The 23802-nt window shown below is 44.6% G+C and overlaps 1 protein-coding gene across 1 annotated transcript in view; it reads left to right on the top strand.

Moving 5' to 3' along the window:
• The first annotated feature begins 6496 nt into the window (after positions 1-6496).
• Positions 6497-23802, top strand: part of BAHD1 (bromo adjacent homology domain containing 1) — a 180078-nt gene continuing 162772 nt past the window's right edge. The window contains exons 1-2 of the mRNA XM_063440344.1: positions 6497-6513; positions 6998-7159. The gene's annotated coding sequence lies outside the window, so the exon portion shown is untranslated. The remainder of the gene's footprint in view (positions 6514-6997; positions 7160-23802) is intronic.

Raw genomic sequence — 23802 nt, 5'->3', positions numbered from 1 at the left:
GATAAACCTTTAGCCACACACAGTGATTTTACAGCCAGGCCCCAAAGCTTAGCGGACAGGGGCACATGTATGAGTGTGGGATGGATGATGCATGATTGGCTATGTGCTACATGTATGAGTGTGGGATGGATGATGCATGATTGGCTATATTCTACATGTATGAGTGTGGGATGGATGATGCATGATTGGCTATGTGCTACATGTATGAGTGTGGGATGGATGATGCATGATTGGCTATATTCTACATGTATGAGTGTGAGATGGATGATGCATGATTGGCTATGTGCTACATGTATGAGTGTGGGATGAATGATGCATGATTGGCTATATTCTACATGTATGAGTGTGGGATGGATGATGCATGATTGGATATATTCTACATGTATGAGTGTGGGATGGATGATGCATGATTGGCTATATTCTACATGTATGAGTGTGGGATGGATGATGCATGATTGGCTATGTGCTATGTGTAGGAGTGTGAGATGTGAGGAAGTGGGTGGTGACAGATCAGACTGACCTCAGTGCCACTTAGGAGCCGGGCCAGCAACAAGTTTCCCGCCCACCCTCCCTTTGCTGCTTTGGGCCCGGGGGGGATGTCACAGCAAGGCGGGGGGTGTCCTTGCCAAATAAGGGATGGTTTGGTAGATTAGATGAAAAAGGGGGATAATGGCCGGGTCTCATCCTCCCCCTTGTCTCTTATGGTGAACCTGGAGGAGGTACCTGGTTCGACGTGTCCCCACTGGGTTGTAAGTCGACCAGTGGGGAGCATTATGGTTGGTGGGGAGCCCTGAAAAGGAAGATGTTTTTATTATGCCGAGGGGGGGGGGAGAGGTGAGAGCCTTGGGGAAGTTAGTTTGGCAAGGACGGTTTCTTTGGTTACTGTATGACTATATGCAAATTGTTTATGTTAATTTATGATCATTATTATTTCGTTATATGTTAAAAGGAGTTATACAGTATTTGGTTGTGTTAATAAATGCTGTGGCCTGTTTTCTCCAAGAAGTTGTCTGTCGTTATTTGAAGGGGTAAGTTATGGTTTTATGGGGGATGAAGGGAATGCTATCCAATGCCCACTACGTACATACATGTACATGACTTTACATTTAAAGGAACAATCCACTGCTCAGATAAAAAAAAAAAAAATTACAATTTAGTATACCACCATAACGAGCCATTTAAAAAAAAAAAAAAAAAATGGTGGGTATATCTATAAACAGCTTGTAAAAAGCTGCAGATCTCTTGCAGCCATTGCAAGCCCTCTCATTCTAACCTAACTCCGCCCAGACTTTCTGTGGCTGTCCAATCACAGACCTCCCAATGCAGCTCAATGAGAAGTGCTTTGAGCAATTGCTGCCTCTTGAGTTTAGATCCACTGAGCTAAACAAACCAGGAAGTAACAGGACAGGGGAGGGGGGGGGGGAGTGTAACAAGGTTAATTTATAAATGTGACAATTTCTATTGAAATCTTAACTCTTTGTAAAATGGAGAAAAGAAAGGACACACTCTTCACACAAAGTATTAATTTAGCTAAACAGCTTTAGGTGTGCTGAATATATCACAGCTACCACAAACAATAGAAATCTCCCTTCTGGGTATTTACCCCAAGTATGTCACCAACTCAGCAGCAGCGCTGTGTAAACATTTATCTGACAGCCAAAATCCTTGCAGCTAGAAACTGAAAAAGCATCATAAAACAATGAAATTCAGAACAGCTGCGGTTACCCCCATTTTCAATATGCAGACGTAAAAGACAAGCTCTGCAATCGCTAGCTCTTTGGCCAAATACGACCGTATCTGGAATCAAACACCAGTCCCTAGCGATAAGGCTATTCCTCAGAATTTGTACACACCCGACACAGGTTGCTGCCCAGTAATATGTCTTGATATAGATGAGGTGATTCCATGTACGTTGTAGCCTATAAACATCCCTCGGTATTTACAATGCTGTTATTTTACACATTTTGTATATTTACTGTTGTACGCCAACTCTTTGATGTAACGTCTGTAAAATCTCAATAAAATCCATAATTGGGGAAATTGGGGAGGGGAATAGGAATGAGAGGAGCAGCGACCTCCGACATTGAAAGGATCCGGCTCTGCCAAATCCAGTGTTTATTAACAGAGCAACATCGCAAACAGATATAGCTTGATAAGGAACCGCTTTCTGGTCAAAATGTTTCTCCGTACCCTCTAGTAGTAGAAAATTGGGCAGACTAGATGGGCCGAATGGTTCTTATCTGCCGTCACATTCTATGTTTCTATGTTAAATGGACACTGAAGTAAAGACTGCCAACTATACTTTTTATCGCTTTGATAGTCCCTGATGGTCTTAGCCTAATAGGTTTCCCACCCAAACTCCCACCACCCAAGAATGAGACAGACCATGCGCTAAAACCCCATGATACCTGGAGGAGTATTTATGTTTCAGTCAGAGTGCTCTGAGATTTCAGCATGTCCAATATAGAAATTACTGAAAGACTGTCCTTGGAGCTGTGGAATACGTTCCTGGATGTCAGACTGTAGCATTTCTTATGGAAGTAGTGAGACCTTAGGTCAGTGATGGCGAACCTTTTTGAGCCCGAGTGCCCAAACCGCAATACATGCCAACTTTTTTTTCCTTAAAGTGCCAACACGGCAATTGCGTGTGTGTGTGTGGGGGGGTGCGTGTGTGTGTGTGGGGGGGGTGCATGGGAAGGGGGCGTGAGGGGGGTGCTTGGTGCGTGTGTGGGGGGTGCGTGTGTGTGGGGGGGGTGCTGTGTGTGTGGGGGGGGTGCAGTGTGTGTGGGGGGGGTGCAGTGTGTGTGGGGGGGGTGCAGTGTGTGTGGGGGGGGTGCAGTGTGTGTGGGGGGGGTGCAGTGCTGTGTGTGGGGTAGGGGTGCAGTGCTGTGTGTGGGGTAGGGGTGCTGTATGTGTGTGAGAGGGGTGCTGTATGTGTGTGAGAGGGGTGCTGTAGGGGTAAGGGGTACTGTGTGGGGGGTAGGGATACTGTGTGTGGGGGGGGGTAGGGGTGCTGTGTGTGGGGGGTAGGGGTGCTGTGTGTGGGTAGGGGTACTGTGTGTGGGTAGGGGTACTGTGTGTGGGGGAGTAGGGGTACTTCTGGGGGGTAGGGGTACTTCTGGGGGGGTAGGGGTACTTCTGGGGGGGTAGGGGTACTTCTGGGGGGGTAGGGGTGCTTCTGGGGGGTAGGGGTGCTTCTGGGGGGGTAGGGGTGCTTCTGGGGGGGTAGGGGTGCTGCTGGGGGGTAGGGGTGCTGCTGGGGGGTAGGGGTGCTGCTGGGGGGGTAGGGGTGCTGCTGGGGGGTAGGGGTGCTGCTGGGGGTGGGGTGGTGCTGTAGGGGGTAGGGGTGGTGCTGTGGTGGGTAGGGTGCTGCTGTGGGGGGTAGGGGTGGTGTGTTAGTATCCCACCCCCCTCCTTCTTACCTTCAATGAAGTGTGGGGGGGGGGGGGGGGGGGACACAGCCATCCCTGGTGGTCCGGTGGTGGTAAGTACTGCAGGGGAAGGGATCTGTGTAGCAGCTCCCATGTCCTCCCGCGCGATGCTGTGTGGAGCGTTGCCATGGTAACGCTCGGCAACACTCCACACAGCATCGCGCGGGAGGACAGGCTGCTACACAGATCCCTCCCCCTGCCTCCCGACCCGGAAGCAGAATAGGCGCCTGCCGTTTCGGGCAGGCAGGCGCCTATTCTGCAGTGATGGCGGACCTGTGGCCGCGTGCCATAGGTTCGCCATCACTGCCTTAGGTGGTATTAGATCGGGAAGCCTGTAAAAACGTTGCAGTGGATATTGTAACAATGTAAACTATATTATCACTGTAACAGGACATGATCCCGTCACAAAACCTTCAAAGTATTGTGTAATCAGGGAGTATGTGAGACCTTGAAAGATTTGTAAAATGTACTATTCTTTTATAAATTCACCACAATTCATGGTTAAATGTGTGTATATCAGACATATCTAATATTTACATTGCTGCTTGTGATCAGACAATACAACAATCTGTCAGAAGTTTAAACATTAGATGACTCTTTACAGGAAGTGTTTAGGAAGGCTGTCCAACTCACATGCAGGAAGGTGTGGCTAGGGCTGTATAAACAAAGTGATTTAACTCCTAAATGGTAGAGAATTTAACAGTGAGACTGCAGGGACGTGATCTGTACACCAAAACCACTTCATTAAGCTAAAGTTGTGATGGTGACTATAGTGTCCCTTTAATAATAATAATAAAATATTATGGTAAACTAAGAAATAGAAGACGTATTTGTAGATTGCTCTGTGTATTTAGAATAAGTCAATTAAATATGACACCAAACAAAAAAAAATCTGCAGATTCTAAGGTCAGTGGTTTGGGTGCACCGCCTCAGCCCTCTTACTATTCTAGTTTACATTGCAGAGAACACGCCTATAACTGCTTCAGCGACATCACGCGCAGCTAAAGATGCCAACCCCTGTAAATACTTTGTCTAGAGAAGCACACAATTAGGGGAGTGGAGTCATAGATCCGCACTGCTTCTCTATGTAAAATAGGCAGATCAATTACAGAGGAAAATGTCCTGGCGCGGTTATAGAGAGAACGTCTGTCCCACACATCCCCTAAACCCCAGCTGAGTGGGAGTTAATGGAATCGCACGGGTTTTGAGAATCAATTTCTGTATAGAATAGATTTTACATTCCTGTTTTTACATAACTGTAAACTAAAGGCTCAGCAATTCTCATCCTTCTCCAAGTCTCGGCTAGAGCTGGGGTGAGACACCCGTACATTCTGCAGGAGAGCTTAAAGGGAAACTCCAGTGCCAGGAAAACGATCCTCTCCCTCCCACCCCCCAATCCCCAGTTACTGAAGGGGTGAAAACCCCTTCAGTCACTTACCTGAGGCAGCGGCGATGTCCCTCGCCGCTGTCTCCTCCTCCGCGCCGCTCCTCCTCTGTATTGCGTCGGCCGGTGGGCGAGACTGATCCCGCCCACCGGCCGAGGAGACCTAATGCGTGGCAATGCCGCGCATGCGCATTAGCGCTCCCCATAGGAAAGCATTGAAAAATAATTTCAATGCTTTCCTATGGGGAAATGAGCGACGCTGGAGGTCCTCACACAGCGTGAGGACGTCCAGCGACGCTCTAGCACAGGTTTCCTGTGCTAGAAATCAGGAAGTGACCTCTAGTGGCTGCTTAGTAGACAGTCACTAGAGGTGGAGTTAACCCTGCAAGGTAATTATTGCAGTTTATAGAAAACTGCAATAATTACACTTGCAGGGTTAGGAGTAGTGGGAGTTGGCACCCAGACCACTCCAATGAGCAGAAGTGGTCTGGGTGCCTGGAGTGTCCCTTTAATCACTGCTGTATCTCTCCCCTCCCTCCCGTGTAGATGCTGTCTCTCTCCCCCCTCCCTCCCCTGTAGATGCTGTCTCTCTCCCCCCTCCCTCCCCTGTAGATGCTGTCTCTCTCCCCCCTCCCTCCCCTGTAGATGCTGTCTCTCTCCCCCCTCCCTCCCCTGTAGATGCTGTCTCTCTCCCCCCTCCCTCCCCTGTAGATGCTGTCTCTCTCCCCCCTCCCTCCCCTGTAGATGCTGTCTCTCTCCCCCCTCCCTCCCCTGTAGATGCTGTCTCTCTCCCCCTCCCTCCCCTGTAGATGCTGTCTCTCTCTCTCTCTCTCCTCCCTCCCCTGTAGATGCTGTCTCTCTCCCCCCTCCCTCCCCTGTAGATGCTGTCTCTCTCCCCCCTCCCTCCCCTGTAGATGCTGTCTCTCTCCCCCCTCCCTCCCCTGTAGATGCTGTCTCTCTCCCCCCTCCCTCCCCTGTAGATGCTGTCTCTCTCCCCCCTCCCTCCCCTGTAGATGCTGTCTCTCTCCCCCCTCCCCTGTAGATGCTGTCTCTCTCCCCCTCCCTCCCCTGTAGATGCTGTCTCTCTCCCCCCTCCCCTGTAGATGCTGTCTCTCTCCCCCCTCCCCTGTAGATGCTCTCTCCCCCCTCCCCTGTAGATGCTGTCTCTCTCCCCCCTCCCCTGTAGATGCTCTCTCCCCCCTCCCCTGTAGATGCTGTCTCTCTCCTCCCTCCCCTGTAGATGCTGTCTCTCCCCTCCCTCCCCTGTAGATGCTCTCTCTCCCCTCCCTCCCCTGTAGATGCTCTCCCCTCCCTCCCCTGTAGATGCTCTCCCCTCCCTCCCCTGTAGATGCTGTCTCTCTCCTCCCTCCCCTGTAGATGCTGTCTCTCTCTCTCTCTCTCCTCCCTCCCGTGTAGATGCTGTCTCTCTCTCCCCTCCCTCCCCTGTAGATGCTGTCTCTCTCTCCCCTCCCTCCCCTGTAGATGCTGTCTCTCTCTCCCCTCCCTCCCCTGTAGATGCTGTCTCTCTCTCCCCTCCCTCCCCTGTAGATGCTGTCTCTCTCTCCCCTCCCTCCCCTGTAGATGCTGTCTCTCTCTCCCCTCCCTCCCCTGTAGATGCTGTCTCTCTCCCCCCTCCCCTGTAGATGCTGTCTCTCTCCCCCCTCCCCTGTAGATGCTGTCTCTCTCCCTCCCTCCCCTGTAGATGCTGTCTCTCCTCTCCCTCCCCTGTAGATGCTCTCTCTCCCCTCCCTCCCCTGTAGATGCTCTCTCTCCCCTCCCTCCCCTGTAGATGCTCTCTCTCCCCTCCCTCCCCTGTAGATGCTCTCTCCCCTCCCTCCCCTGTAGATGCTGTCTCTCTCCTCCCTCCCCTGTAGATGCTGTCTCTCTCCTCCCTCCCCTGTAGATGCTGTCTCTCTCCTCCCTCCCCTGTAGATGCTATCTCTCTCCTACCTCCCCTGTAGATGCTCTCTCTCTCCTCCCTCCCCTGTAGATGCTCTCTCTCTCCTCCCTCCCCTGTAGATGCTGTCTCTCTCCTCCCTCCCCTGTAGATGCTGTCTCTCTCCTCCCTCCCCTGTAGATGCTGTCTCTCTCCTCCCTCCCCTGTAGATGCTCTCTCTCTCCTCCCTCCCCTGTAGATGCTCTCTCTCTCTCTCTCTCTCTCTCTCTCCTCCCTCCCCTGTAGATGCTGTCTCTCTCTCTCTCTCCTCCCTCCCCTGTAGATGCTGTCCCCTCCTCTCTCTGTTTTCTTTTAATGCAAATTGAGGCTGGATCCCAGGATCCCATTAAAGATGGTGCATTCTGCTTGCTCCCCAGAATATGCCCCCCGCCCCATCCTTGGTGCCAGGTAAGAGCCTGTCTCCTCTCTTTGTTGATGCTGGTACAGAAACCCCAGCCCCCCCAACATGCCTGTGTGACACACTGATTACTGCAGTGCCAGCAATGTGGGGTGCAGTGTGGGCTGACTGGCAGTGCCAGCAATGTGGGGTGCAGTGTGGTTTGACCCTGGCAGAGCCAGCAATGTGGGGTGCAGTGTGGGCTGACTGGCAGTGCCAGCAATGTGGGGTGCAGTGTGGTTTGACCCTGGCAGTGCCAGCAATGTGGGGTGCAGTGTGGTTTGACCCTGGCAGTGCCAGCAATGTGGGGTGCAGTGTGGTTTGACCCTGGCAGAGCCAGCAATGTGAGGTGCAGTGTGGGCTGACCCTGGCAGAGCCAGCAATGTGGGGTGCAGTGTGGGCTGATCCTGGCAGAGCCAGCAATGTGGGGTGCAGTGTGGGCTGATCCTGGCAGATCCAGCAATGTGGGGTGCAGTGTGGTTTGACCCTGGCAGTGCCAGCAATGTGGGGTGCAGTGTGGGCTGACCCTGGCAGAGCCAGCAATGTGGGGTGCAGTGTGGGCTGACTGGCAGTGCCAGCAATGTGGGGTGCAGTGTGGTTTGACCCTGGCAGTGCCAGCAATGTGGGGGTGCAGTGTGGTTTGACCCTGGCAGTGCCAGCAATGTGGGGTGCAGTGTGGTTTGACCCTGGCAGTGCCAGCAATGTGGGGGTGCAGTGTGGTTTGACCCTGGCAGTGCCAGCAATGTGGGGTGCAGTGTGGTTTGACCCTGGCAGAGCCAGCAATGTGGGGTGCAGTGTGGGCTCACCTTGTCCAGAAAGGATCATGTTGGGGTGTGACATTAATTGATCCTGCCAGGATGGCACCCAGCTTGCTGGCATGCTCTGTGATGATGATATAAAGTGATTAATGTCCTTGTAGAATGTCACCTTATACTGTGAGCAGCACCATTCTGTGTATTGTACCAGCATGCCCACATCCTGGAGCCTGGCATGAGATCTAATGCTCACTATGATGAGCCTGCTAAAGGTGTCTGTGTGTAGTGCGGTGGATGGGCCCCATCTAGGAGGCCCTGGGAGAATGTTTACCGTCTCGGCAGATACTGTGTATCCAATAAAAGGTAAACAAGGCGGATGGAACGTTGGGAACAGTTAACCCTTTCAGGACTGGGACACATGGAAATCCGACTTCTGTGCCAGATGGGACTGGGGGGGTTAATTTTTCTCCCCCTGCCCCCATCATGATGTTTACAATCCTGGCTGTTGTGACGTCAGATGTCATTAAACATGACAGGAAGCACGATAACGTCAAATTTACCATTAACCCCTGGAGTGCTGCACAAGCTGATGGCTGAATGTAATGGGATGCATCATATAAATTACATCATATAGAAATAACATATACATGCACTGTATACCTACTGCACTTACTGTACCTCCCTCTACTGTAATGTAACCTGTAACGTGCTGAGTACACCTGTTAGCGCTATATAAATATAATAAACATACACTGTATACCTACTGCACTTACTGTACCTCCCTCTACTGTAATGTAACCTGTAAAGTGCCGAGTACACCTGTTAGCGCTATATAAATATAATAAACATACACTGTATACCTACTGCACTTACAGTACCTCCCTCTACTGTAATGTTACCTGTAAAGTGCCGAGTACACCTGTTAGCGCTATATAAATATAATATACATACACTGTATACCTACTGCACTTACTGTACCTCCCTCTACTGTAATGTAACCTGTAAAGTGCTGAGTACACCTGTAAGCGCTATATAAATATAATAAACATACACTGTATACCTACTGCACTTACAGTACCTCCCTCTACTGTAATGTAACCTGTAAAGTGCTGAGTACACACCTGTTAGCACTATATAAATAAAATATACATACACTGTATACCTACTGCACTTACTGTACCTCCCTCTACTGTAATGTAACCTGTAAAGTGCTGAGTACACACCTGTTAGCACTATATAAATAAAATATACATACACTGTATACCTACTGCACTTACTGTACCTCCCTCTACTGTAATGTAACCTGTAAAGTGCTGAGTACACCTGTTAGCACTATATAAATAAAATATACATACACTGTATACCTACTGCACCTACTGTACCTCCCATTTCTGTAATGTATCCTGTAAAGTGCTGAGTACACCTGTTAGCGCTATATAAATATAATATATAAATACTGTATACCTACTGCACTTACTGTACCTCCCTCTACTGTAATGTAACCTGTAAAGTGCTGAGTACACCTGTTAGCGCTATATAAATATAATATACATACACTGTATATCTACTGCACTTACTGTACCTCCCTTTACTGTAATGTAACCTGTAAAGTGCTGAGTACACCTGTTAGCGCTATATAAATATTGTAACGGATCGCCTGGCACCCCGACTTGGTACCTCCGTTAATGGATGCTCCTAGTGCTTCCTGAGGACTCCAAGCACTCTGGCAGACACCACAATCACCGAACCGATGCAGCATATGAACCTTTTACACATAACACACAGACATTTCACCTATCCCCAGATAGCTGGGATCTGCGCGCACAAAACTACCGAATAGCGCGCAGATCCTACTCACACAGTACAATTGCCATGGAGCTAAAGTCTTTCCCATAGTCTTTCATTATGAATAGGCTCCATGGTATAGCTATCTGGGGTATCACATTCCCATAAAGTCTGATCCATAGTCCAAAGGCAAGAGGCGGGCAATCGGCCCCCTCCAAGGACACGTGGCGAGGTCGGTTTCGCTACAATCCCAAAAAGTCCCTGTAACGGATCGCCTGGCACCCCGACTGGGTACCTCCGTTGAAGGATGCTCCTAGCGCTCCTGAGGACTTTAAGCACTGCAGCAGACACCACAATCACCGAATACGAGAAACCTTTTAAATTCTCCCAAGCATATGAATGCTGTAGACCATTGAATAGGAACCATACGAATAGGCTTGTACTCCTAGCAGTCAACTGGAACAGCATGCAATAAATCCTTCCCCCCAATAATGAGACGACATCACTTTGAGGGTAAAACAGGAACTCTGGACTGGGACACCCAGCCTGGCTTTTATTACAAACAGGTACATACAGGACACTCCCAGGGGGAGGATGAAATTAACCAATCACATGAATGTACCTCCCACACATTTCCTCCCCTTAGATTAATTAACACTTAACATAATTATACCGTACACCCTTTTTCCCAATTCCTGGATGTACCCCAAATACCTATGCTACACCTCCAAAACAACATATTGCACCTACTGTACCTCCCATTACTGTAATGTAACCTGTAAAGTGCTGAGTACACCTGTTAGCGCTATATAAATGTAATATACATACACTGTATACCTACTGCACGTACTGTACCTCCCTCTACTGTAATGTAACCTGTAACGTGCTGAGTACACCTGTTAGCGCTATATAAATATAATATACATACACTGTATACCTACTGCACTTATCGTAAGAGGAATATCCTACATGTGGGGAGTTTAAATACCACCGTATGCTGGTTTAACTCGAGCTGGTTATAGCTCCCATAAATGTGAGTTGGCATTTCTTACCTCAGTGTTGTCTGTGGCCATAATCCTTTAAGTTACTGCACCATTGGTCCCCTCTGTGTGTTTATTTCTTTCATATATGCTGATGAGGATTTGACCCAAGACGTCTTGAGAATTTCTGAGGAATATACCTGTGAATTAGAGACTTTCATTTGCCTGTTTCCCTGGTATTTTTTTCTATTATCTATTTTATTTATTCACTTTGTTCTTGGCGCACCCTGTACTTTTTGTTTTCTATCCCCTCGATGAGCATCGATTTCACCTGCTTACCTGGCAATAATGAGGAGAGTAGGCGTCAGACGTATTGAGGCTATTCTTCAGTGCCAATGTCGCTGCACACTCCCCTGATCTTCAGGTTTCGTCGGCATAGCGTATCTTCCAAACCTGCTACTCGGCAGGTGAGCGCTACGTGAGTAGGGTTGCATCAAGTTGAGTCTGATGGGCCATCACAGCTTCATCTTCAACTGACTTTATGCGACCGGAGAGGGTATTTATGTCCTCCCAGATTGCAGCGCAGTCTGCTTGGAATAGTTCTGTCAGTAGATTTATATTGGTAGACATTTTGTGTTAAGACAGAAATTAAAAGCGTATACTGCCAGTTACCCTCAGAACAGAGGTGACTCCATTTTGCATTACAATGCTAAGACAGATTTCTCTTTCTATCACGCTATTCATTCAAGTCTGAGCTAAGGAATGTGACTTATGTATACATTTGTCTCTGGGTTGTAGCATTCCTCCCCCTTTTGTCATATATATATATATATATATATATATATATATATACACACTATCCACTTATAAAACTTACTATAAGTATATTAATCATATATAATTAGTACTATGTTAATAATATAGAATATTCATGGATATAATATCAATGAAGAAATATATTATTTACTAATGTTAGTGGAGTATAAATAATCTTAAAACACAGTTTCACACAAGAAAACCAGACACCAAATGTTAGAACACTAAGTAATTAATTTTACTTTCTAAATAAAAAATAAAACTAAGAGTTTTGACATGTGAGAAAGCTAGATTTAAAAGGTATATGCAGACACTCAGACTGGGAAAACGCTTTGAAGATGACAGGTTTGTTGATGTATAGTAGCCATAAGAGATGACAAAAATGACGTAAAAAGCATCACAAATTCAGTTAACCCATTATACAAAAAGGTAAATGGACCCCCTGACAAGAATTTTCGGTGATGTAATTGCGCCACCTACTCACCAAAATCTAGAGGATAGTCTGTAGGGAAGACACACCCACAGTTCCCTATTAGTCCTATCGACTAGTGACGTGCAGATAATTTTCCCCTTTCAAAAGTAAGGACAAAGGGAAGAGAGGACACTGTCAAACACACTGGGACACAACAATTACACTCTTGGACTGTACTTAAGACTCTCACTCAAACACTCTATTAGACACTGACTCTTAGACTCTCTCAAACTCACAACTTCAGAACTGAAAACATTTATATATTTTCATACAATCCTCTCATCATACTTGCATTCAAAATTCCTGGAATATATCTACACATCTGATAGAAAATCTACAACATAACTGGTAATTATGCTGGTTTTATTGAATTGAATTAATAGATTTTTACTAATAGCAGGAATATATATATCTGGATAAATCTTGGTCAGATTTCAATTATTAGAAATCATAATTAGCTAAGGAATATATGGTTATAAAAATTCCTGCTGGTGGAATAAAGATAACGATATATTAACGGTAAAATTTGCCAAATGTTTTTTTATGTTTCCTGCCACGGCTTAGAACCAACAAACGTGCGACCTAGTATAACATGTTGGTTAACGATGTAGACAATTCTTAATGCCAACCAGTAGTACTCACGTGAACCCTTATGTATGCAGAATTTGTGATGTTAACAGATCGACAGACGCGCAGACTAAGCCTAACTATAGTTTTAAACATACACTTTGTAGTCGACGACTTCAACATAATATGACAGAACCAATGTAGCCAGACGTTAATGTAAAACCAGTTGTTTAGATTGCACCTACTATGCCAAGAATAATAACAAGCACTGTTACATCCTGATCTTACTCAAATTAATACTAAAAATGTGCAAAAGCTGTTATATACCTCACTGTACTTAATGTTTGCAAAAGCATGTGGATTGCCTTTGGGGTACTGCATGTGCACCTTGTTACGTCTATAAGCACTACAAAAATAAAGAATTAAAAAAAAAAAAATTTGCCAAATGTTAGCATACCAAATTTTTATTCTGGAGGTATTGACTTGTTCTGATAATCTTGATTAGGAAAGTTAACATTCTGCAAACGTAAAATCTGGTTAGAATTATTCTTATTGGATGGTCCTAGGAATGGTGAATGATCTGATATGAGATTACTTTAATTGTAAAATTGCAATATGATAGGATATCTTGCCTATGAGGAATGTAGCTAGCAGTGAAAGAGTTAATTCAGTGTGATTTGACTGTCAGTCAAAGTTTTTATGGCTTTACTGTGCTGCTGTGTTCTGTGAAGTTCTGTCTTCTCTGTGAATTTTGTTTCTAAGCAGTGTCCTGTCGTAAATCTTGTTGACAACTGTTGCATATAACTGTTGCTTTTAGCTGTCTGTTGTGTTAAACCACTGCCATATTGTATACTTATGTTATACCTAAATATTCACAGATTATTGTCACGCATGTTACATATATTATTTAATTATAATTGTCACAATAAATTATATTTTTATAATTAATTTGTGATTACTGCGCAAGATAAAATCTTCTAGTGAAACTTCCTCTAGGACCTAAGAGAATTAAAATAGTGGGTAATTTTCAGCTTTAAATCATTAAGCGGGGAACAGTGCCAAGATATCAATTTTTGATATAATAAAAATATATTTTTTTTGTTGATAAATATTACAAATAATATTTTCATAAAAATTATCACCCCATAAATATCCTCACAGTTCACGCAGTAAATGCTTGAGGTCGCACTGTCTTCATCTACCTCTGTAGCTCTTTTATCTTTCTTAGCAGAGGAGTATCACAGGTGGTGGTATGGAAACCGGGACCCGAGTGCCTGATGATAAGTTGTGAGTCTCCAGCGTGGAAGTGGATTATCAGGGCCTGGTGCAGGGTAACCACACGCCCTCTGGTGTTGAGAACCAGCGTTTGTGCGGCCACATACCAGAACCCTGATGCAGCTACAGCGGATCCCAGGAACTTGAAGCTAGGAAGTAAGCAGACCTCCCGGGAGCTGAATAGGGAGGCTCTGCAGCAAGAATGTATCCAGTACAGAAACAAGGCAAGACTAGAGATAGGCACCAAACATGAAAACAAGACAGAACTAGTAGAACCCAGAACCAGAGAAGGATAGGAAGCTAAACTCAGAATATGTACACAAGACATAAGGGAACATAAACTAAACAGGGGCAGGACAGGACTGTACATGGACTGAGATTACAAACTAAAACAAGACAATATATAATAGGCAAAACAAGAGGAGACATAACTAAGCACTATATATGAAAAGTATGGGGATTTAGTTACATTATATGATCATACATTGCATAAGCCTGCCAACAACGCCAATGTACCCCATATTCGGCAGGTCCTACACTGCCTAATGTATGCTAAAAGAACCATACTGTCAGGGCTTACCTGGGTTGGGAGTCCGGCAGGCAGAGAAGTATGCTCACCCTTACAAGAAAACACAGGCAGAGGTGGTCAGGCAAGAATTCACCTGGCCTGTGAGTCGGTGCACGGGGGCTGTGCAGGATAATTCCGAGTCGCGGTACAGGAACGGATAAACCAGGAGAATAGTTGTGGGAAGACAAGGGTCAGAGGAAGCCAGAAGTCAGAATAAACGAAAACAAGCCGGAGTCAAGAGCAAACTGGAGAACAGGAAACAGCAAACTGATCACCAGAGTCAAGGAACTGACACTGCCTTCTGGGAGAGGCAGTGTTTTATACCTGGCTAATGAGGCCATCAGCTACAGGTGTGCTGAGAATGTTGGAACAGCCACAGAATAACGTTCAGCCCCCAGTGCTGGATACAAGGCAAGATACAAGACACAAACTTCAGGCTGTATGGGGGCTCAGAGGAGAAACAGCAGGCCCAGGACTAAAAAGTACCCAGGTTCAAATCCCTTATTGGGCACTTCTGGGGTGACCTCATCTGGCAGTCTGGATGTCGCTATGAGAGCCGTGACACATACTAAACCACAATAGCACTTACCTGCAAGAAAGGGCAGAGACTTGAAACACTGCTGCAGGTCCAGACTGAAACAAAAGGAAAATGGAATACAAACGGGTGTGGCAACATAAAACAAACATTTAAAGGAAACCTGGACACTGGGAATTCCAGGGACAGATTAGAGGAATGAATCCAGAAAAACCCAGCATCAAGAAAAACTAAACAAGAATTGTAAAAAGAGTACTGGATACCAGAAGCCAAAGCCAGACATCTCCGCAGAACATGGCATGATGTGACAAGGAGGCCCTGACTTCTGGGATGGGGTCTGGAGCATTATATTCTAGATCACCTGAGGTGCAGGAAGGTGTTCTTTGAGTTGGGGCCACCATCTTGGGTTGCGGCCTAGTGCGGAGCAGATTCCTGATTTTATGGGATCACTCGCTCCTTTTTTTGCTGAGACTTGTATGTTTTTTTCCCCATGCTGGCCAGAGGCGGTGGGTTTCGACCGGGCTCTGTTGTAGGCTCTCTGCACGCCTCAAAATGGGCTCAAGTCAGCTTTTCTCCCGGAGGTCGCCAGGAATGCGACTTAGCACGAGGGCTGCTAGCTCCGCCCCCGTAAATAATCTGTTTATGTACTCTATAAAAATGCTTTCATAAGGACCCTCTGGGCATTGGAGTGCCAACATGTCCACCCTTTCTCTCCGGGTCTGGCAGCACCAACATGATGTCCACCCTTTCTCTCCGGGCCTGGCAGTACCAACATGATGTCCACCCTTTCTCTCCGGGGCCTGGCAGCACCAACATGATGTCCACCCTTTCTCTCCGGGGCCTGGCAGCACCAACATGATGTCCACCCTTTCTCTCCGGGGCCTGGCAGCACCAACATGATGTCCACCCTTTCTCTCCGGGCCTGGCAGCACCAACATGATGTCCACCCTTTCTCTCTGGGCCTGGAGGCACCAACATGATGTCCACCTTTTCTCTCCGGGCAAGGGAGCACCAACATGATGTCCACCCTTTCTCTCTGGGCCTGGCAGCACCAACATGATGTCCACCCTTTCTCCCTGGGCAAGGGAGCACCAACATGAATACCTCATACTGCAGGGCAGCACTTTGGGAACACCTGCTGTCTGGGCTATTTTACTTTTTATTAAATATAAAAATAGATTAGAGGCTGAACATGATTGTATGGAGTGGAGGGTTCTGGATCCTTATGGACACATTAATGGCTGTGATTTGCGGTGCTCTTACATAGATTGGCGTCTGTGGACTCTCGGGGTTCTCAGCTCGCACATATAAACAACTGACTGTTTTCTTTCTTTTCATTGTTTTTCTTTCAGTCGGCGACTTTTTAACCATCTCGATATGTTAACATTGTTGTGTTACCTATTGTCATAGGTAACATTGTGATGTTATACGTTCTATGTACTGTTTTCGTAAATAAAGAATAAACAAAGTATTATAGTGTATGGGGAGAAAATATTAGGTTATTTCTTTCCTGAACAGTCAGTTTGTAAAATCCTAGTACTCACAATACTTGTAAAGCATTAGTTACACAAAGGGGTTTACTCATAAAACAGGGAATTACAGTGAATTGAAAGCTGCATTGCAAAATATATACAAAAATTGTTGAATTGAAAAGGTTCTGTAAATTCACTATAGTCACAGCTGGGATATTTGGTTAATAATTCTCTACAATGAGTAATTTCCTCATTTATTCGCAATAATTCCCAGTTAAAGGGTCACTCCAGGCACCCAGACCACTTCTGCCCATTGGAGTGATCTGGGTGCCAACTCCCATCACCCTTAACCCTGCAAGTATTTATAAACTGCAATAATTACCATGCAGGGTTAAGTCCTCCTCTAGTGCCTGTCTATCAGACAGCCACTAGAGGGACTTTCGGGTTCTTAAAACCCGAAAAGTGTTTTAAACTACGCTGGATGTCCTGAAGCTATGCATGAGGACCTCCAGCATCGCCAAAATCCCATAGGAAAGCATTGAATAAGGCTTTCCTATGGGGAGGTCTAATGCGGCTATTGCCGCGCATGCGCATTAGGTCTCCTAATGCTGGCGAGGGGAAGGAGCGTGGGTGGAGCCTGATCCAGCTCCAAGGGACAATGGCCCTGGATTCAGGTAAGTCACTGAAGGGGTTTTAACACCTTCAGCAACATGGGATGGGGGGTGGGAGGGAGAGGGTCACTGAGTCCCTTTAAGTGAATGTCCGTGAATAAATACCCTCTAGTGACACCTAGTGAGAGCTCTCCGAGGGCACCGTGTAGTGAGGGGAGCTCTGTTAGAGACTACCATGAGCCTAGTGTCACACCATTCACAAGCTGCCGTCTATACGGCTCGTTATCCGTAGTATAAATGATCAAACCATTAATCCATCGGCAGGATAATCATTTTTGATGGTGCTCACAGGTCGTATTTGGGAGATTTCTCATGCTTCTTGGAAATGACACGGCTCGATGAAATAAATCTACACTTGGATTAACACGCAGCGCGCTCCGATTGCCAGCATGTCTTTAAGAAACAAAATTGAAACAAGCTACGTAAACATTCTGAAGTTTATTCACTAAACAATTACAACAAAAACTAAACAAATAGCAAAACCAAATCGCTAACTTTAGGCTAAGGGCCTCGTTACAGCCCAGCGACGATGTTGCAAGCTAATGGCACTGTGATGGTTATATTACACTGGGCGCAGTCTCCTTATCGTTAAACTGTAATCATTCTAGGATTACGTTAATGAGGAGGGAACATTCACCTTCATTTCATTGGCATAGACTCACTCACATTGCCCGGTGGGATGTCAGATAAACATGAGATAAACAGCCTTTCACCCAACTCACAGCCTTTTAGTACACGGTTATAGTTTATAACCAGACCGACATCAAGCAGTAACGCCGATCATTGTCACACACTGGTCCGTCAGCAATATAGTAAGAATAATAATGTCGAATTTCAAAAATAAAGCCTGCCGCATATAGCCAGCTAATACATACATAGTGTGATATATTACGATTATTACATAGTGTGATACATTACGATTATTACATAGTGTGATACATTACGATTATTACATAGTGTGATACATTACGATTATTACATAGTGTGATACATTACGATTATTACATAGTGTGATACATTACGATTATTACATAGTGTGATACATTACGATTATTACATAGTGTGATACATTACGATTATTACATACTGCAATATATTACTATTACATACTGCGATCTATTACATTGAGATTTCTCTCGTTTTCAAGTATGTCCTGGGTCCACAAATCATTGCATTGTTACATTAGTGTACAATAAAATACAAAAACAATATTAATACACAATATATACAAAACATAACAGAGCAGATAGGAAATATATAATAAACCATGACAGGTGCATTCTGTTTTGAGATATGTAGAGAGGGATCTCTTACAGGATTTTAGGTCTGGGGAAGATTTGAAAGTCTGCGGGAGGTCGTTCCATAATTGCGGCGCTCTGTAGGAGAATGAGGATCGGGCTGCTTTCTTTTTGTATTGAGGTAGACTAAATAAAGTGTTGGTACTGGATTGAAGGTTAAATATTACTATTACTTACTGAGATATACTATTACATACTGTGATATATTATTATTATTACTTACTGAGATATATCACTAGTATTACATAGTGTGCTATATTAATATTATTACATACTGCAATATATTACTATTATTATATACTGTGCTATATTACTATTATTACATACTGCAATATATTACTATATACTGTGATATATTACTATATACTGTGATATATTACTATATACTGTGATATATTACTATTACATACTGAGATATATCACTATTATTACATAGTGTGCTATATTACTATTATTACATACTGCAATATATTACTATATACTGTGATATATTACTATTACATACTGAGATATATCACTATTATTACATAGTGTGCTATATTAATATTATTACATACTGCAATATATTACTATATACTGTGATATATTACTATTACATACTGCGATATATTACTATTATTACATAGTGTGATATATTATTATTATTACATACTGCGATATATTACTATTATTACATAGTGTGATATATTATTATAATTACATACTGCGATATATTACCATTATTACATAGTGTGATATATTATTATTATTACATACTGAGATATAACTATTATTACATACTGTGATATATTACCATTATTATTATATGCTGCAATATATAATACAAACTGCGATATCTTACCATTATGACATACTGCGAAATATTTTATATATTTATATTACAAGCTGAAAAAAACATTTCTGTAAGAATCAACAAAAGCTATTTTTTTCAGATGGGCACATCATTTAGAAAAGTAATGAACTACGAGATCATATAATCTATGGTGAATTTACACAATAACCCCCCAAAAGGACGGGGAGTTCTGAAAATGGAGTAGTTGGTATGGAAATATGCGTGCTGATTGCTCCATATTACTTTTTGTTTCTGGGAACCTATCAGACAGATCTTGAAAAATAAAAGAGTACATGACAATGGGTTAATAAACCCACAGCGGGGCCTGTCTGACAATGGGTTAATAAACCCACAGCGGGGCCTGTCTGACAATGGGTTAATAAACCCACAGCGGGGCCTGTCTGACAATGGGTTAATAAACCCACAGCGGGGCCTGTCTGACAATGGGTTAATAAACCCACAGCGGGGCCTGTCTGACAATGGGTTAATAAACCCACAGCGGGGCCTGTCTGACAATGGGTTAATAAACCCACAGCGGGGCCTGTCTGACAATGGGTTAATAAACCCACAGCGGGGCCTGTGTGACTCAGCCAAAGATGGCTAGCTAGCCCAGTGTTAATGAAGCAAATTACTGTTTTACGATCCCTCTCAGCGGGCACAATTTAATGTATATTCTGAGGATTTTGTCGGTGCTGATTATATAATTGGCTGTAATTCCTGGATAGATCTCATCGTACACAGTGTATCCAGAACATGCGCACAGTGTTTAGCAGTCAGGAAGAACCTAAGACTTGTTTAGTATTTCTGCATCAAACTCTGCTCGTCCAACTTTATTAGGACTTTAAAATGGAGCAGGAAATGCTTGTTTAGGTTTAGCTTCAATCTGACGTTCATGCAGGGCTTTCTCCGACTTTCCAGCCCAGCTCCCCAATTAAGTCTAGGTTTGGCTCCTGAGCTGAAACTCACTTGCAGTGCTGCATGCTGAGAAACAGACTATGTTAAAAGGCTCCATCACTAAACGTTGCATTCCGTAAATGAACTTTTAAAATAATAGTTGTAACAGAAGCTGTAACTGTAACAAGTATCTGGCAGATTCACTGTAATCGCTGCCATCATGGAATCGGATCCAAATTCTCAGTGACAGATACGGATATATAGCTTTAGAATAAAATAGGCAGATTTAATAAGTTAAATAAACACAGAGTAATCAGTTTAAACATGCCAGGCTGAAGTGGTAATGGTGCCCTCACCATTTTACATTTCAGCGTGAAGCTGTGTTCAATTTAATAAGTGACGTGCAGTCCCCCTGGTGCCGGCTTGTCTTTCTCTCCTGCCGTCCTTGTAAATGTGGAATAATTAAACCAGCAAGTAATGCTTCAGATATGTTGGTATATGTATGAAGCCTTAGTCACTATGGGTGGCCAGGGATTGGCTGAGAATGTGAGCTGACACTCTAAATCTGTCACTGCGGCCCAAGCTAATGATTCCGCGTTTACAAGCAGCTGGACCTGCGCCGTGGCGAATCCCAAGTGTTAAATCCCATCACCACCAGTACCACGGACTCCTGCGTGCCATTCTAAGCTCTGTCTCTGTAAGCTTGGGCTGACGTTACATTCACATCTTTGCAGGAATTAAACAGCTTCCAGTACTGAACTACGTATCCCATAAATCCCTGCTGGGAACAAGGGTAACAGTTGCTGTTGGCTGCTCACTTCCCATGCTGCTCGCAACCTCATTTGATTGTAACCAATAATGGCCATGGGTGCCTTGAAATGTTAGGTAGGATCTAAAATACCACAAGGAAACGGTCAGCCAGTTTCTCCGCAATTACAGCGCTCTGATTGTATACCAAAACCACCACATTTTCCTGGTACCTACCATTTCTTTATGCTGATATACAGGTCGCGAAAAGTAACAGTTATTGGGTCAGACAGTGTATGAATGTGACAGTTATTGGGTCAGACAGTGTATGAATGTGACAGTTATTGGGTCAGACAGTGTATGAATGTGACAGTTATTGGGTCAGACAGTGTATGAATGTGACAGTTATTGGGTCAGACGGTGTATGAATGTAAGTGATTGGGTCAGACGGTGTTTGAATGTGACAGTTATTGGGTCAGACGGTGTATGAATGTGACAGTTATTGGGTCAGACAGTGTATGAATGTGACAGTTATTGGGTCAGACAGTGTATGAATGTGACAGTATTTTGGTCAGACGGTGTATGAATGTGAGAGTTATTGGGTCAGACGGTGTATGAATGTGAGAGTTATTGGGTCAGACGGTGTATGAATGTGAGAGTTATTGGGTCAGACAGTGTATGAATGTGAGTTATTGGGACAGACGTTGTATGAATGTGACAGTTATTGGGTCAGACAGTGTTTGACGATGACAGTTATTGGGTCAGACAGTGTATGACTGTGACAGTTATTGGGTCAGACAGTGTATGACTGTGACAGTTATTGGGTCAGACAGTGTATGACTGTGACAGTTATTGGGTCAGACAGTGTATGAATGTGACAGTTATTGGGTCAGACAGTGTATGAATGTGACAGTTATTGGGTCAGACAGTGTATGAATGTGACAGTTATTGGGTCAGACAGTGTATGAATGTGACAGTTATTGGGTCAGACAGTGTATGAATGTGACAGTAATTTGGTCAGACGGTGTATGAATGTGAGAGTTATTGGGTCAGACGGTGTATGAATGTGAGAGTTATTGGGTCAGACGGTGTATGAATGTGACAGTTATTGGGTCAGACAGTGTATGAATGTGACAGTTATTGGGACAGACGTTGTATGAATGTGACAGTTATTGGGTCAGACAGTGTTTGACGATGACAGTTATTGGGTCAGACAGTGTATGACTGTGACAGTTATTGGGTCAGACAGTGTATGACTGTGACAGTTATTGGGTCAGACAGTGTATGACTGTGACAGTTATTGGGTCAGACAGACAGTGTTTGAATGTGACAGTTATTGGGTCAGACAGTGTATGAATGTGACAGTTATTGGGTCAGACGATGTATGAATGTAAGTGATTGGGTCAGACGGTGTTTGAATGAGACAGTTATTGGGTCAGACGGTGTATGAATGTGACAGTTATTGGGTCAGACAGTGTATGAATGTGACAGTTATTGGGTCAGACGGTGTATGAATGTGACAGTTATTGGATCAGACGGTGTATGAATGAGACAGTTATTGGGTCAGACAGTGTATGAATGTGACAGTTATTGGGTCAGACAGTGTATGAATGTGACAGTTATTGGGTCAGACAGTGTGTGAATGTGACAGTTATTGGGTCAGACGGTGTGTGAATGTGACAGTTATTGGGTCAGACAGTGTATGAATGTGACAGTTATTGGGTCAGACAGTGTATGAATGTGACAGTTATTGGGTCAGACAGTGTATGAATGTGACAGTTATTGGGTCAGACAGTGTGTGAATGTGACAGTTATTGGGTCAGACAGTGTATGAATGTGACAGTTATTGGGTCAGACAGTGTGTGAATGTGACAGTTATTGGGTCAGACGGTGTGTGAATGTGACAGTTATTGGGTCAGACAGTGTATGAATGTGACAGTTATTGGGTCAGACAGTGTATGAATGTGACAGTTATTGGGTCAGACAGTGTGTGAATGTGACAGTTATTGGGTCAGACAGTGTATGAATGTGACAGTTATTGGGTCAGACAGTGTATGAATGTGACAGTTATTGGGTCAGACAGTGTGTGAATGTGACAGTTATTGGGTCAGACAGTGTGTGAATGTGACAGTTATTGGGTCAGACGGTGTGTGAATGTGACAGTTATTGGGTCAGACAGTGTATGAATGTGACAGTTATTGGGTCAGACGGTGTATGAATGTGACAGTTATTGGGTCAGACGGTGTGTGAATGTGACAGTTATTGGGTCAGACGGTGTGTGAATGTGACAGTTATTGGGTCAGACAGTGTATGAATGTGACAGTTATTGGGTCAGACGGTGTATGAATGTGACAGTTATTGGGTCAGACGGTGTGTGAATGTGACAGTTATTGGGTCAGACGGTGTATGAATGTGACAGTTATTGGGTCAGACAGTGTATGAATGTGACAGTTATTGGGTCAGACGGTGTATGAATGTGACAGTTATTGGGTCAGACGGTGTGTGAATGTGACAGTTATTGGGTCAGACAGTGTATGAATATGACAGTTATTGGGTCAGACAGTGTGTGAATGTGACAGTTATTGGGTCAGACGGTGTGTGAATGTGACAGTTATTGGGTCAGACAGTGTATGAATGTGACAGTTATTGGGTCAGACGGTGTATGAATGTGACAGTTATTGGGTCAGACGGTGTGTGAATGTGACAGTTATTGGGTCAGACGGTGTGTGAATGTGACAGTTATTGGGTCAGACAGTGTATGAATGTGACAGTTATTGGGTCAGACGGTGTATGAATGTGACAGTTATTGGGTCAGACGGTGTGTGAATGTGACAGTTATTGGGTCAGACAGTGTATGAATATGACAGTTATTGGGTCAGACGGTGTGTGAATGTGACAGTTATTGGGTCAGACGGTGTGTGAATGTGACAGTTATTGGGTCTGACAGTGTATGAATGTGACAGTTATTGGGTCAGACGGTGTATGAA

The sequence above is a fragment of the Pelobates fuscus genome, chromosome 13, assembly GCF_036172605.1.
Source record: "Pelobates fuscus isolate aPelFus1 chromosome 13, aPelFus1.pri, whole genome shotgun sequence".
NCBI lineage: Eukaryota > Metazoa > Chordata > Amphibia > Anura > Pelobatidae > Pelobates > Pelobates fuscus.
The sequence above is the reverse complement of the archived record's forward strand: the minus strand, read 5'-3'. Positions and strand labels throughout refer to the sequence as shown.